Raw genomic sequence first — 16,764 nt, 5'->3', positions numbered from 1 at the left:
TCAGTTAGAGGAATCACCCCTAATTTACCTCTTAGATATTCATGAGTATCCTTAGGTAAATCTTTTTTGAAAATATCAGCTTTATGTTCCTTTGTATTCACATACTCCAATCTCACTTCTTTGTCTTATACCAACTCTTTCAAGTAATGATACTAGATATAAATGTACTTGGTCTTGGTGTGCATCATAGGATTCATAGATATGTCTATAACACTTGTTTTATCACAAAATAGTATAATACATTCAGTGATCTCTTCCTTCATTCTTTTCAACAATTGCTTGTTCTACACTATGTTAGAACAATTAACTATTGTTGTTACATATTCATCTTTTGTTGGAGATTAAGAGATTTAGTTGTGTTTCTTGCTTGTCCATGACAGCAATATATTTTCTAGAAAGAAATCTCCACCACTCATACTCTTTCTTTCATCAACATTTCCAACCCAATTTGCATTAGTGTACGTTCTCAATTCAAACTTGTCATTTTTCTTGTAATATAGTCCATAGTCATCTATTCCTTTCAGATATCTTAGTATCCTTTTTACAACCATCATGTGAGTCCCCTTAGGATTTTTAGAAAATATAAAACAATCCCAACTATTAGTGCAATTTTTTTTTTCTATGAACAATATATTGCAAATTTCCTATCATTGATCTATAGAAGGTTTTATTTAATCAATAGAATCATAATTCTTTGAAATTTTATGTCTAGTAGCCCTAGGTGTACAACCTAGTTTTGAGTCTTCTATTCCAAAGGTCTTCAATATCTCCTTAATGTACTTCTATTGTGTAATGTATATTCTCTTCTTCATTTGATGTACTTGTAAACCAACAAAGAACATGATCTCTCCAAACCTAAACATCTCAAACTCTTTCTTCATTTCATTAGAAAATGATTGACACAATGAATCTTGTCCTCAAAAAATGATATCATCCACAAATATCTTAGCTAACACTATCCCTTTTCCAGATTTAGTCTTCAATTATAGATTATCATTATCATTTATCCTTGAAAAACCTTTTTTACCAAATGTGTGAAACCTTTCATACAAACCTCTAGGGATTTTTTCAATTGATACAATTATTTGTGTAGTTTACATACCATATTCCTCTTGCTTGGTTTAAAAAAATCCTTCAATTTGTTCAATGTAGACTTTCTCATCTAGTATTCCATTTAGAAATGCAGATTTGACATCAATTTGATACAATTTAAACACTTTATAAGCATAATATGCATGAAATGTTCTCACTCCTTCTAACATTGAAACTAGGGAAAAATTTTCCCCATAGTCAATTCTTTCTTCTTGCACATATCCATTACAAACTAGTCTTTCTTTGTTTCTTTTGAAATTCACCTTTCTCATTCAGCTTGTTTCTAAGTACCAACTTTGTACCAATGGCATTCTTGTCCTTTGGTCTAGCTACCAATGTCTAGGTCTTGTTCTTCTCTATTTTCTCAATTTCTTCATTCATGGTTGCAATCCAATCTTCATTCTCAAGTGCATCCTTGACTAATCTAGGTTCATATTCACAAAATAAGCATGTGTCATTCCTTATTCTTTTTCTTGTCATAGCTCCTAAATATTTTTCTCCAATGATTTTATTTGGTGCATTATGTCTTCTTATATTTTTTTCTATATTAGTCTCTTTTCTTCATACTTCTTTATATTTTTCTTCATGTTCATCTTCGATAGTGACTTCAGGTAGCACTTCTGGTAACTCTACTTCTACTTCCTAATGCTTGACTCCAACTGCCTAATGCTTGGTAGTCTACTACTATAGTTTGGCATTCGCTAGTTGTTGCTTCTCATCAACTTCCTTCTCTATCTCATGTTGTTATAATGTTTAGATAATTGAGAGGGGAGGTGAATCACTTATCTAAGGTCTAGATGTATCAATTGAACAAACAAAAACTTAAACTACTTCATAGCTTCATATTCATTAGCTCAGCCTCTATACTAAACTTTCAATAACATAAACTAACAGTCCACTATCCTAAATATAAAAAACTTGTAGAATATAAATATTAATAGTAAATCATCACAAATAACATCTGCACAATTTTGACACTAGGATTTAACATGGAAACCCAATTTGGGAAAAACCACCAATAACATGTCACCAATATTTCACTCTTCTGAAGTGATCTCTGTTAAGAGCTAACCATGTTAAAGGTTACAAAGCACATTATTAAATGTGACCTTGTTAAAGGATATAATCACCCTCTTAGGAGTGGCCTTGTTAGAGGACTTTAGAAAATTTCATTAGAATACCACCTTGATTAAAGGATTTACATGTGACTATTTGGTCAACCTTGATCAAAGGATTTTAAATTGATACAATGGTTAGAAAGTAGCAAAAAGTTTGATCTAGAAAATATAACTCACTTTGCAAATATATATCTTAGTTCAGCTCAAATTTTGATCCACTGACTGGTCTTTACTATAATCTTAGTCTCTAGTTCACTTGGAAACCCTTCAAGTAATCACACTTCACCTCTTCTCAACTCTTCTCATCCTTTTTCTTAGGTTTTCCAATAAATAGCATCAAAAAATACTCCAACCTTGTTAGGTTAACACTTATACCTCCTTAAATAGGTAATAATGATCTTTTTCCACTTAAACATCATCATAGATCTTAGGGTTTGATCAATTTCATTGAATCCTTCCAACATTTCATCTCTTGTTTCCTCTTCTAAAAACTAATCCAAACTTATTCTTTAATCCTTATATAGAAACATGAAAACATGGTTTCCCTTGATTTAAATTATCTAGATCATCCATCCTTATCTTCAACACACTTTACATATTCCAAGAATTCAACTCTATCAGCTAGAAATTATGATTTCTCATAAAATGTTAAGATGTTGTCCCTTGGCTAACACTATATTCTGACTCTTGGTCATCAATGAGTTACTGATGCTTAGTCAATACTATTTTGACTTGGCACATACTGGCACTTGTCAACACTAATATCACTTGGTACAATCTTCAAGTTCCTTAATCTTCTTCTTTGTTGCTCGGTCAAGCCTATGCATTTGGTCAATAATTGATCACTTCTTCAAGGCTTACTATAACTATGTTCTTCACTTGTAATCATGATTAAATAATCACTTTATCTTATCAAAGTCTAACTAATCAAGTGTCCATTGTAGTTTCTTCTCATAACTCAAACTTTCCTCTAGGTGATTTTGTTATGATCAAATTCTCAAATTATCTTCATCAATCATCTAGATATGACACTCAAATTAGATAGAAAATTGTCTTTCCAATAAGTTTTGACATCAATGATGACAAAAAAATTGTTCTAATTGTAGTTTCCAACATAGGTAGGCTACTAGGCTCTCCTTCATAGATATATACAAAATTATTGTAGTCTCTAGGTTCCTATTTGCATTCAACTTTATTTTTCTCTACATATTCATCAACTCTAACATTTTCACTTTCTAGAAATTTGTTAGTGTTAGAATTCAAACATTGATATGCTTTTCTTTTAGTGGAATATCCTAAGAATATGCCTTCATCACTTTTACCTTCAAGTTTTCTATGTCTATTATCTTTCAATATATAACATTTTCTTCCAAATAATTTGAAATACTTCACATTAGGTGCATATCCATACCATAATTCAAATGGTGTAACATTTGTACCTTTCTTGACTTCTACTCAGTTCAAAGTATAAATAGTTCTACTTATAGCTTCTCTCTAGGTCTTTTGAGAAAAAAATTTCTCCATCATCAATGCCCTAGCATAATCCATGATTAATATATTCCTCCTTTTAGTTATACCATTAAATGGAGGGGTCCTTGATGCTAATATATGTCTCTTGATTCCTCTATCATTGAAGAATATATTGAATTCCTTGGATATAAATTCAACTCCTCTATTAGATCTTAGACACTTTAATATTTTACTTGTTTCCTTTTCAACTCTATCCAAATACCACTTAACCAATTGAAGTGTGTTATATTTTTGTTTAAGAAACATTGCAATCATCATTCTAGAGTAATTATCAAAAAATATATTAAAATAATTGTGACCACAATAGCTTTGCACTCCAATAGGTTCATAAAGGTCAATATGAACTAACTCCAATATATCATTAGATGAATAATTATTGCTCTTGAAAATATACTTTTTCATTTTACCCAATTGACATTTCTTACACATTACACTCTCAATTTTCTTCAATCCTCTAGCTCTTTTCATTTAACTAATGCTTACCAAGATATCAAAGTTGACATGACATAACCTCTTATTCCATAACCAAATGTCTTCATATTGTGCAAACAACCATGTGTCATCAGATAGGTCTATGTAGAACAAGTTACCTCTTGTTTGTTCTTCACTTCCAATAAGTTCTCGAGAATCATTATATATCTTTGCCTTGTTGTATTGAAACTCAACTTTGTAACCTAAACTATTCAATTGTGCAACACTTAACAAATTTTAATTCAATCCTTTAACCCAATAAGCATTATTACATTTGATTTTATTAGTCAATTTATTGATGCTTTACCTTTCATAAGATATGATACATCATTACTAAACTTAACACAACTTCCTTTATAATTTCTTAAAGCTTCAATTCATGTCATGTAAGAAATCACTATCAATTATCCATCTATCACTTTTAACCACATAAAAAATAAGTGTAGTTTTCTCATCTTCACCAGAATCATCTTTTATTGCAACATAAACAACTTCTTCATCATGACTATCAAAACCACTATCAGTTTCTTCTTCAACAATGTAACAAGATTTATTACCTTTCCCTTATAGTCTTTATATCTTTTGATATCTTTTCAATCTCTTCCTCCTTAGTACTTCTTGTCTTTCTTTTCATCCTTGTCATCCCTTTCAGGACATATTGCAGCAATATGACCAACTTTATTGCATGAAAAATAGATTATAGGAAGTTTACCTTTGAATTTTTCTTTGCCTCTTAGTAGCCTTCTAGCCATTAATGCTTCAAGATCCTCAAGATCATCATCAAATGATTCACTATCACTATTGTGATACTTTTCTTTCTTCTTCTTAGACTTATGTAAAACCAATTGTGTCTCAAAAGTAGATTCAATAGTAGGGGCAGTAAAATTATCAAAATTTGACAACTCAAAAGTAGTAAGTCTACCAATCAGATTATCCAAGGTTAAATTATTACTAGGAGTACATCTCAGTTCCTGCATTATAAAAACTCTAATAACATAAGTAGGAAGTAAAGTTATTCATGCCTTGATGATCACAGTCTCATCATTGATCTTTCCTTCTACTCCTCTAATAGCATTCACCACTTCTTTGATTCTCCTAGCATATTAAGAAATTTTCTTACCTTCTACCATCTTCATGTCTTAAAACATTCCTCTCAAGATTTCTAATTTGGCTCTTAGTACATTCTTATCTCCACAATGGATATTTTCCAGTTTGTCAAACATTTTATTTGTAGTAGTGCATTCCTTTATATCATCAAATTTTGAGTAACTTAGGGTAGATGTAATCCCCAACATTGCATAATTATGTTCTTGTTTCTCCTTTATCTACTGGGCTATTATAGGTGATGGTGTTTCTATGTAGTTATGCTCTAGGTATTATATTGATGAATCTCCACTTCCAACAATGTGTAGCTTCATCAAATTTTTCCATGTAGGGAAGTTTTCCTTGTTCAACTTGGGTACCTCCTTTCTGAACATCTTGATCTTTAGCTTTAAGTCCCTTTAAAATTTCCTTAAAATCAACACAAGCTCTAATACCAATTTCTATAATGATTTTACAATAACTAGGAGGGGTGGATAAATTAGTTATCCTCAGGTCTAGATGCTCCAAATATACTTTTGACCACTTCTAACAACTTGGGTCTATTAATTAGTCCACTCAGTCTCTATAATAGCTTATCAATAACATAAACTTGTAGTCCACTATTCCAGTAGTAGCCTACTTTCAAAATGTAAAGAAATAAAAAATAAATTGCATCAAATATCATTTACACAAGTATAACACCAAGATTTAATGTGGAAACCCAATTTGGAAAAAAAACCCAATAACATGTTGCCAAATTTTTACTCTTCTAAAGCGAGGTCGATAAAGAGCCACACCTATTAAAGGTTACAATACACACTACTAGGTGTGACCCTATTAAAGGATTTAATCACCCTATTAGGACTGGTCTAGTTAAAGGGCTTAAGAACATTCCATTATAATGTTACCTTGATTAAATGATTTTAACTAATACAATAGTTAGAAAGTACGAATAGGTTGATCTAATAAATACAACTCATTTTGTAAATATAGATCATAGTGTAGCTCATTTTTTAATCCACTTATTGGCCTCCATTATAATATTTGTTGGATAAAATTTATTAACTGTGTGTTATCTTTGATGTTACACAAATTTTATAATCATCATCAGTCAGTATATGTCAAGCTCACTTGGGTAGTGAAGACAATTGTCAGTGTCTACTGAGCATTCCTATGTTTGCCTAGTTTAGAAGGTAGTGTCTACCAAGTTCACTAGGGCATTGAAGGAAAAGTTGTAGAAAGTAAGTGTTAACCGAGCTCACTCAAGTAATGAAGGAAAGTTAGATGAAACCAGTGCTAATTGAGCTCACTTGGTTGCCAAAGGATTTTTGTAAGTTTTTAGTGTTAACCAACCTTCTGTTGGTTAACAAAGGAAATTGTTTTAGAGTTAGTTTCTATCAAGCAAGGTCAGCTAAAAAAGGATTTTCTTATTTTGTTGTATTAAGCTTAATTGATTAATCTATTGATTTCAGCCAACTAAAGTGATGAATATTGATTATTGTAAGTTGTATTTGAGCTGACTTGACAAAGTGGAAGGTATAAGTATAAGGTCAAGTTGTGATTTCAAGTGTGTGAGAAAGAGAGTGTGTGAATTGTGATGATGTAATTGAAGATCTATTGATCAGCAAAGGAAGAAATTTTGAAGGATAATAAAAATATCCTTGTGGTGAAGCAAAGCCATATTTGATCCAAAAGGATCAAGTACAAGCCAAAATAGAGATCTGGAATCAGAAAATTTGTTGTAGTCAAATTAAGTCATCTCATTGTTACTCACTAACCATTGTAGTAGTGATCTAAATCTCCTAACAGATTTGGCTTAGTAGCTATTTACAAATCCTCTAACAAGGTGGCAATTCTATTGAATTTTTCTTAAGACCTCTAACTAGGCCACTCCTAATAGAGTGATTAAATTCTTTAACATGGTTACACGTAATAGTGTGTTTTGTAACCTTTAATAAGGTTGGTGCCTAGCAAGGCTCACTTTAGAAGAGTGAAAATTAGTAACTAGTTGCTATTGGTGTTTTTTTCCAAATTGGATTTCCATGTTAAATCCTAATGTCAAATGTGTTCATGCTATTTTCTTTGTATTTGCAACTAAGTTAAAGTAATGGTAATAATATATAACTTCTAATGGTTTATATGTTAATCTCTTACTGAGCTAATCTAGTTATTACTGAGTTACAATATTCTATGTGTTTACCGAGCTTCAATAGTATTTAGTTATATGTTTGCATTTTGTAATGACATTTAAGGGGTCTAGGATTTATTTTAGTAGTAATTGATTCAATCCTCCCCTCCCAATCACTCCTCTTATATTTCCAACAATTGGTATCAGAGCTTTTGGTGCTTGTAGAAAAGGTTTCAAAGACCTAAGCTAAAGATCAGGATGTCTTACAAAAGAGAGATTCTCAAGCTGAATAGAGACAACTTTGCAACATGACAAGGACTTATGAGATTACATCTGGCTACCATTAGTGATTCAGGTTGCAAGTATCTTGATGTTGAATATAAGACTCCCATTGGAACATTATCAGTTGAAGACATTGCTAAAAAGAAGAATCATAATATCATGATGATTGATATTGCATCTTCTTAGTTATGCTGAATTTGATGAAGTAGAAGACTGCAAAATTACTTTTTCAATGTGGAACAAACTAAAAGATATCTATAAAGCAGATGACAATGTAAGAAGAGCCAAAGTTGAAAGCATTGGAGGACAATTTGATCAAATGAAAATGAGAGAAGATGAAAAAATTGAAAAATATGTGGAAAGGATAAGGCCAGTGTAAGTGCAATCAAAGCATTTGGAGAAGACATCACTGAAGAAACTATTGTAAATAAATTTCTCATAACTCTTCTTCCCATTTATGTAATTAGAGTATCTACTATTCAATAAATGAGATGTGATCCAATTAATAAAATAGGTTTGGATGCTCTAGTTGGAAGATTAATAACTTTTGAGTTAGACAATTATAATAACTATATTCCTACTTCAAAGAATATTGAATCTATATTTAAAGCTAAGCTTTCAATCAAAGAAAAGGGTAAAAATTCAAAATCTAGTCAATTGAGAAGTAAGGAAGATGAATCATCAGAAGAAAGTTCAGATAATTATCTTGAAGTTATTGAAGCCCTACTTCCCATGAAGTATTCCAAAGGAAGAGGGAAGTACAAAGGTAAAGTTTCTCTAGTCTTCTTTTCCTATGAATAAATTGGTCACATTGCTACTAGGTGTCCAAACAAGGAAATTAAGGATGAGAAGAAAAGTAATAAGCATAAGGGAAAGAAAGACTCCAAGAACTACAAGAGCTTCAAAGAAAAAGGTAAGAAATCTTGTTTCATAGCTAAAGATTTTGATAACAGTGAAGATGAAATGGTATATATTGCTGTGAAAGATGAATTTGATGATGAAGGAGATAAGATGGAACTTATCTCTCATGTTAGAAAAAATGATATATGGATTATTGGAAATGGCTTCTCACATCATATGACTAGTGATAAAAAAAAATTGAGTATATGGAATATTATGATGGAGGTAGTGTAAGATTTGGAAACAATGAACCTTGTAACATAAAAGGAAAAGGATGTATCTTGTTGACTAAAGAACTTGTGTGTGATAATGCTTATTGGGTTTGATGGGGTCAAGCCAAATAATAGAATGGACACAACAAGAAAGGGAAAAAATTTATTAACTATGTAAATATGCTAATACATTCAGTACAGAGGAAATAGACTTCAAAACATGCCCTATGGGCTTACAATAGCATAAATTTGGAGATAATTTCTCCTTTCAGTACCTCCTCTCAAACTCCACTCTGAACTACCTTTTACAATGCCAAAAATGTTCTTAAATAGACCCCAAAGGGTTAAGGATTAGGAATAAATTCTAGAAAGTGCTAGTTTGCATCCATCAACCAAATAGAAGGCTCTAGAAGCCATGTTAGAAGTTGGCAAAAAATTAGAAGAATCCAAAAACCGTAACCAAACTTTCGAGAGGCATAACTTTTGAACCGTAGCTTCGATTGACGAACTGTTTACATTTTTGGAAAGCTCTTGAAGTGATCTATAGCCCTATGGCGTAGCTTTGATCATCCCCCATTTTTTTGGCCCTATTCAAGGTCATTTAATGCCCCTAACCTGACTTTGAAGCATTCTTAGGAGGTCTTCAAAAATTAAAAAACTATGATAACTTTCAAACCGTGGGGCCTTTTGACCTGGTTCTTTTAATGGCATGCTCTAAATTACAATTACATTCATCTGGCCAATTGATACCCTCTAATTCACCAAAATTATGGCTTAATTACATACTCCTATTTTTTAGCATTTACACGTATCCCAGGGTGCTCAAATACTCTATCCTAGAACACTGATAGTGGAACTGTGAGAGTTGGAACCTTTATTTGACCGAAATGGGTATCTAGAAATGAAAACAAAAGAAACAAAAACTAAGTCTAAGTACATTTTTTTGGGTGACACAGGATTGCCCTTATAGCTCTGGATGCTCCTGCATCAGGGTTGAAGGACTAAAGCATAATCTACTAAGTGTGGCATAGTTGAATAACATTGGATTCAAGGTAGAATTCATGAATGGACAAGCCAAACTACTAGATGGGAAAGGAAATTTGGTTGGTTATGGCAAGAAAACAAAAGGTAATATATTTTATCTTGATCTCAAGGATTGTTCATGTTTCATTGCTCAAGTAGAGAAAAGTTAGTTATGGCACAAAAGGCTATGTCATGTGAATTTTGATAATTTGGTTAAGATAAGCTAACATAAAAGAGTAAGAGGTATTCATAGTTTGAAGAAGTCTAACATGGGTCTATGCAAGAATTGCCAAATTGGTAAGGTGGGAAAGACAAGCTTCAAAAGAAAACACTACCAGTTTGAAGAAGTCTTGAAAATTGTTCATACAAACTTATGTGGACCTATTGGAATAGAGAGTTATAGTGGAGAAATTTTTTTCATTCTCTTTGTGGATGACTACTCTAGAATAATGACAATAATGTACCTAAAGGGAAAATTAGAAGCCTTTCAAAAATTCAAGTGGTATCTGGCAAGAGTAGAAAAAGAAACTGGAAAGAAGTTGAAATGCCTAAGATTAGATAGAGGTGGTGAATTCATCTCGCATGAACTCAACAATTTCTACATTGAAAGAGGAATCAAAAGACAAGTATCTACCCTTGGTACACCATAGTAGAATGGTATAGTAGAAAGAAGAAATAGATATATCATGGATTGTGCAAGAACCTTGATGATTGAAAAGAATGTTGCTCTCAAATACTAGAATGAAGCTATCAACACTAAAGTTCATACCTTGAATAGAGTTCAATTGAAGAAAAATTCAAACAAGACACCTTGTTAGTTATGGTATGACTACAAACCTAATGTAAGTTACTTAAAATTATTTGGGAAAAAATGTTATGTATTGAAAGAATCTAGAAAAGGAAAATTTGGAATAAAAGGTGATGAAGGCATATTTCTAGGATACTCCTATAAAAGTAAAGAATATAGATGTTTGAATTTATCTACTCACAAAATTATAGAAAGTGCACATGTCAGAATTGATGAATATGCAAAAAAGAGTGAAGAAGAAAGCAAAAAGGGACCTGAAGAATATAGAAGATTCATTTACTATGAACTTGATACTCTACCAAATCTACTTGAAAGAAAAGAATCTTCAACTCTTGAGTCCCCAAAAACTCCAATAGTTATTGAGTTGCAAGTAGTGCAACCTAAGCCACAAGGACCCAAGTCACAATCAAAGGCTACCGAGCTAGTTCAAATTGAGCCTAATGAACTTGAGTCACAAATAGAAGGAACCAAGCTTGAAACTAAAAATCAAGAAGATGGCAGAACTCATTCAAAGACCAAGGAACCCATGTTAGCAAGATATGTAAAAACACATCATGCACCTAATTAAACCATTGGAGACAAATCAAATAGAACAATTACAAGAAGAAAATTAAAAGGTATATGTTTACTTCTTGAATTTGAATCTAGAAGTGTTAAAGATGCTCTAGAAAATGATGGTTTGATTGAAGGAATGAATGAAGAGATAGAACAAATAGAAAAGAACAAAACTTGGACTCTTGTTCCTAGACCCAAGGATAAAAATGTAATTGGTGCAAAATGGGTATTTAGAAATAAGTTGAATGAAGATGGAAAGGTATCAAGAAACAAAGCAAGATTGGTATGCAAAGTTTATTCTCAAGAAGAAGGTATTGACCATGGTGAGGCTTTTGCTCCTATAGCAAGACTTGAAGGTGTTAGAACTTTACTAGCATATGAAGCACATAGAGGATTTAAGTATATCAAATGGATGTTAAATCTATATTCTTAAATGGAATTCTTGATGAAGAAGTTTACATTGAGAAACCGAAAGAGGCATGGTTTCCAAACTACACAAAGCATTATATGGTCTTAAGCAAGCTCTTAGAGCTTGGTATGAAAGACTCCATAATTACTTGGTAAATATTGGTTTTCAAAGAACTAATGATAATAGTAGTTTGTATATCAAGGAAGGACCAGATAAGAAGATTTTATTAGTAGAAATATTTTTTGATGATACTCTATTTATAGGAAATGATGATTTATGCAAAGCATTCTAAGATGAAATGAGTAAATAATTTGAAATGTCCACATTTGGTGAAATAAAATTCTTTGTCAAATTGCAAATACAACAGAACAAGAATGGTATCTACATCACTCAATCTAAGTATATCAAGGAGATACTGAAGAAATTTGGAATGGAAGATTCAAGACCAGTTGGAACACCTATATCTACTGGACATAAGCTTTCTAAAAATGATGATTCCAAAGAAGTAGATAAGACCACTTATAGATTAATGATTGGAAAATTGTAGTATGTAGTACACACAAGGCCTGATATTTCTCTAGTAGTTGAAATAGTGGAAATATTCTCAACAAATCCCAAGGAAAATAACATGATGGAAATCAAGAGAATCATGAGGTATCTAAAAGGTACTAAAGAATATGGTTTATGGTAAAAACTTGGAGGCAATTTGGACTTGAAAGTATTTACTGATGTTGATTGGGTAGGAAGTCTTGATGATAGAAAAAGCACTAGTGGTGGAGAATTCTTTCTTGGTAAAAGACTAGTATCTTGGACAAGCAAGAAGAAAAATTGTACATCTCAATCCATAGCAAAGGAAAAATATGTAGCAGGAGCAGTCAATTGTTCTAACATTGTTTGGTTCAAACAACTATTGGAAGGAATGAAGGTAGAGATCAAAGATCCAATTGTCATATATTGTGATAACACTAGTGCAATCAACATATCAAATAATATAGTAATGCATTCCAAAAAAAATCATATTTCTATTAAGTATCACTTCTTAAGAGAGTCGGTGCAAGATAAAGAAGTTAGATTGGAATATGTGAATACAAAGGAATAGATTGCAAAAATATTCACCAATCCATTACCTAAGGATGCATTTCTATATCTAAGAGGTAAGATAGGGGTCATTCCCCTATCTAAAATTCACTAAATGAATTTTAATGAATGCATCAATTAGAACTTGTTGAAAATCAATCGGTTGGTGTAGAATTGGGAAGGGCATATTGCAGATGAATCAGTACTTAAGGTACATTGGTATTTATAGAGTTATTATCTTTGGCATGCGTTGTCAAAGAGGGAGAATTTTATTGTCATATCTTTGAGAAATTTTTGGAACCATAATAAAGTTAGAAACCAGAGAGGGAGAAGTCTTCTAAAAGATGAAGCATGCTAAAAGAGGGAGGAAGTTTTGAATGAACTTGGTAATAGTTGTTGTAGATAGAATTCAATAAAAAAAATAGCTCATACTGACAGAGGGAGTTATCAAATCTAAAATCCAAATTTCATTGTGCTATGACATGTTGTGTTTCCATCAATGTCAAAGAGGGAGATTGTTGGATACAATTGATTAATTGTGTGTTGTCTTTGATGTTACACAAATGTCATAATCATCATTAGTCAGTATATGCCATGCTCACTCAGGCAGTGAAGACAGTTCTCAATGTCTACCAAGCATTTATGTGTTTGCCTAGTTCAGAAGGTAGTATCTACTGAGTTCACTCAAGCATCGAAGAAAAAGTTGCAGAAAGCAAGTGTTAATCAAGCTCACTCGGGTAATGAAGGAAAGTTGGATGCAACCAGTGCTAACTGATGAGAGCAATATTTGTCCTAAATTATACCATATTTTATCCTCTGTATAACCATTCACACTCCTTTCAATCCCCACTTTATATTTCATTTTATCCTTCTATGTTGCATATGATCTAATATTTATGAGTAATATTTAATACATTTATTAGATAGAATATGTGAATAAACAGATGAAATTGTATTTATCTAGCAAGTTATGGTTCTTCCTGTCGCCCGCTATGCATCTTCCCATAGCTATTTCAAAATACAAAGTTCCATCCACTTTGAAATGTATTGTTTTCTATATCTTATTGGCATTCATTATTTCCTCAACAATTTAAAGCATTATTCCCTCCAAGAATATTGACCAAGGAGTATGTTGAAAAAGAACATGATAGAAATAATTACCAACTAAAAATAAGGATAGTCAATTTTACATTTCCTTTTGCGAACAGATAAGGATGAATCTCAAAAATCCAAGACATGGGTATTGTCCAAAACATGCCCAATTACAATCCCGTGAGGCAAAATCTTCAGAACGTGGATGATGGAAAAGTTAGAGGCCATTTTCAAAACATGATTTTTCTATTACAAGTTTGGATTTTAATTTTCAAAGTTTGTTTTTGCTACTATTACCAGCTCAACATAGAACTCCTCCAACTTAGTTGAATTCATATGTGGAGAGGATATTGAAAACTAAACTAAAGGGATTATGAATCATTATTTTATTTAGACTGATGGTTGCACATGTAAACAAGTTATATGGTTGGAGTAAGGCACTGAGATAGCGAATATTATAGTTAAGATCCATTTCAAATATCACATGGACAACAAGTAAACTCTAGCCAAAGATCATTTGTCATTGCAATAAATAAACATAGCTGATTAGCATAGGAAAATGAAATGTGTTTCATATTTTTACATGGCAATAATCTAATTCCTCCAAAACTATATCAAAACCATATTAGATATTAGAGGAATGTTGAAAATGAGTTTTCTATTCTTGACATCAAACTAATTTCTATTGTATTGTCAACGTTGCCTATTATTTGAGTGGTGCAGTTTATAAAATGATTGTATAAAAGGTCATAGCTTCAGTAATGTGATACATAAGATTGGAATACATAAATTTTTGTAAAAGGAATTGTTGAACTGAGATTTGAACATCAGTATTTCAAAATAAATAAGAATACTAGTTTGTCCATGGTTGCAATAGTGTAGACATAGTATTTTCTTTATCCACCGTACAAGCCAAGAGTAAGGGCCTGCTCCATGGTGAAACACGGTGATGTATTTCATTAGTGTGTGTTTTTTTAGATTTTTACTTAATTAGTCTATCTGGTGTATTCAACATTCATGTTTTTGTTTGATTTCTAGATTAGTTAATTTAGAATTTTAGATAAGTTTATTTAGAGTTAGTATTTACATTTGTATAAATATTAATGTTACTCTTATTTATTTTATAAATTGTTTCTTTTATTATTTTTTGTAGATTAATTTTTATCTCTGTTTTTGTTTTTCTTGTCACTAGGAAGTGACAGTTCCTATCACTGGGGTTTATTTAGTTTTTCATAGATTCAATCTATGTGTTCTAGCTACATTCATAATCACTCAGGTCATAACTATCATCCCTTGATAGCATATTGCTTGGACACCTTTCACAAGCTTACACTCTTAGATTGACATGTATAGACTAGTCAAACTTCATTATAAATCATTAATTCTTTATTATTATTTTCCCCAGTGTTGGCCTATCATTTTGGTGCCGTTGCCAAGGAAAGGTGTCAAAGGTGTGTTAGTTTGATGATTCGAGTTAGGAATAGTGTGTTAGGATGAAATCTTTTGCAACTGCTAGCCTTGCTTAAGTAATTAATCTTAATTTGCGTTGGTTAAATCATATAGATGCATTGCTTTAGAGTTTGCAAGTATGTATTAGAAATTAGATTCATTAGTTGCTTTAGAAGTTAATTAAATTTTACATTACCATAAGTTGTTGTGAGTTATTAGTAAAGACAAGCATATTTTGAAGAAAAATTTTTAAAATGATACATTTCAATGTTGTTCAAGTATATCAATTTTGGTTGAAAATTGTTTCAAAAATGCAAAATCTAAAGGGAATGCAAGAGGCAAAATGTACCCTGCCCCAGGACCTCGCAAGGGGCATTGCCTCTTGACCCCACGAGTGGCTACTGCCCCTAGACCCCTGCCTTCAAATTCAAAACAAAAGAAGAACTTGGTGGGGAAAACACGCTAATCAAAGGTGATATTTTAATATCCTGTCTATCTAATGAATGCATCTTTACTGATCTTGATCTTTCCCTATTAGAGGTATGCAGGAATTCTATCCTTATTTCTAACCATGAAACTATCATTGATGAATGTGATTTTGATGATGAAAATTTAACCACTTATTGTTCTCTTTGCTATAGGAAAGATGATCAATACATATGCTTGAACAATCAAGAGCAAGTGGTGAATGAGGTACAAACTTTTTGTGATCCCTACCAAGATAAGGGAGGAAGTGACCAAGTATTACTTATAATGGATGAACAATCTCAAGCACCAATCTAAGAAGATCAAGGTATGCATTATGTTGGTAATATGTATTGTCACTCTAATTCATTACAAAGCCAACATATTTCTTCAAAATGTACTTCTCCACCTAGCAAGCATAATGAATGTAATCATGCATGCTCACAAGAACTCATATATCCCTCTTATATTCCACCAAATCCATCCTTACCATCTTTGTTTCATCCATTCTACTTATTCCCATCTACTTTATCTCATTCACACTTCTTACCATATTCATTATCTCATTCACATTATGTTCTACCCATTCCACCATATCCACCAAAGGCAACTATATTGCCTTATACAACACTTCATAATAAGGTGGTTAATGAATTTCAACAAATCCCTTTACCATCTACTAATGAGCTTGAATTTGGAATCAACATTGGAATACATTGATGCACTTAAGGAATGGGAGTTTGGTCTAATTAAATTAGAACAACATTATCATTTATTGAAATATATTCAACTTTGTTCTTCTTTTCTACTTAGTGAATTCCAAATACCTAAAAATGAGCCCATACTTCAAATTGCATCAATTTTAATTGATGGACTCATGAGTATGTGTGTTAATATCAATCATGCACTAATTAATATTAAACTATATGTATTCCATATTACATAAATATGTTGCCAGGTCCTCCAAGATCTATATTCTATTACTTTTGTACTTACACATATTGATGTTTGGAGGGGTATGATTAAAATGTGCATCCCTCACATACTTGTTGATATGGGACCAATAATTG

Source organism: Cupressus sempervirens, chromosome 8, assembly GCF_028749045.1.
Source record: "Cupressus sempervirens isolate cs-2001-9-10 chromosome 8, ASM2874904v1, whole genome shotgun sequence".
In the NCBI taxonomy this organism is placed as follows: Eukaryota; Viridiplantae; Streptophyta; class Pinopsida; order Cupressales; family Cupressaceae; genus Cupressus; species Cupressus sempervirens.
Note: the sequence above shows the minus strand (reverse complement) of the source record.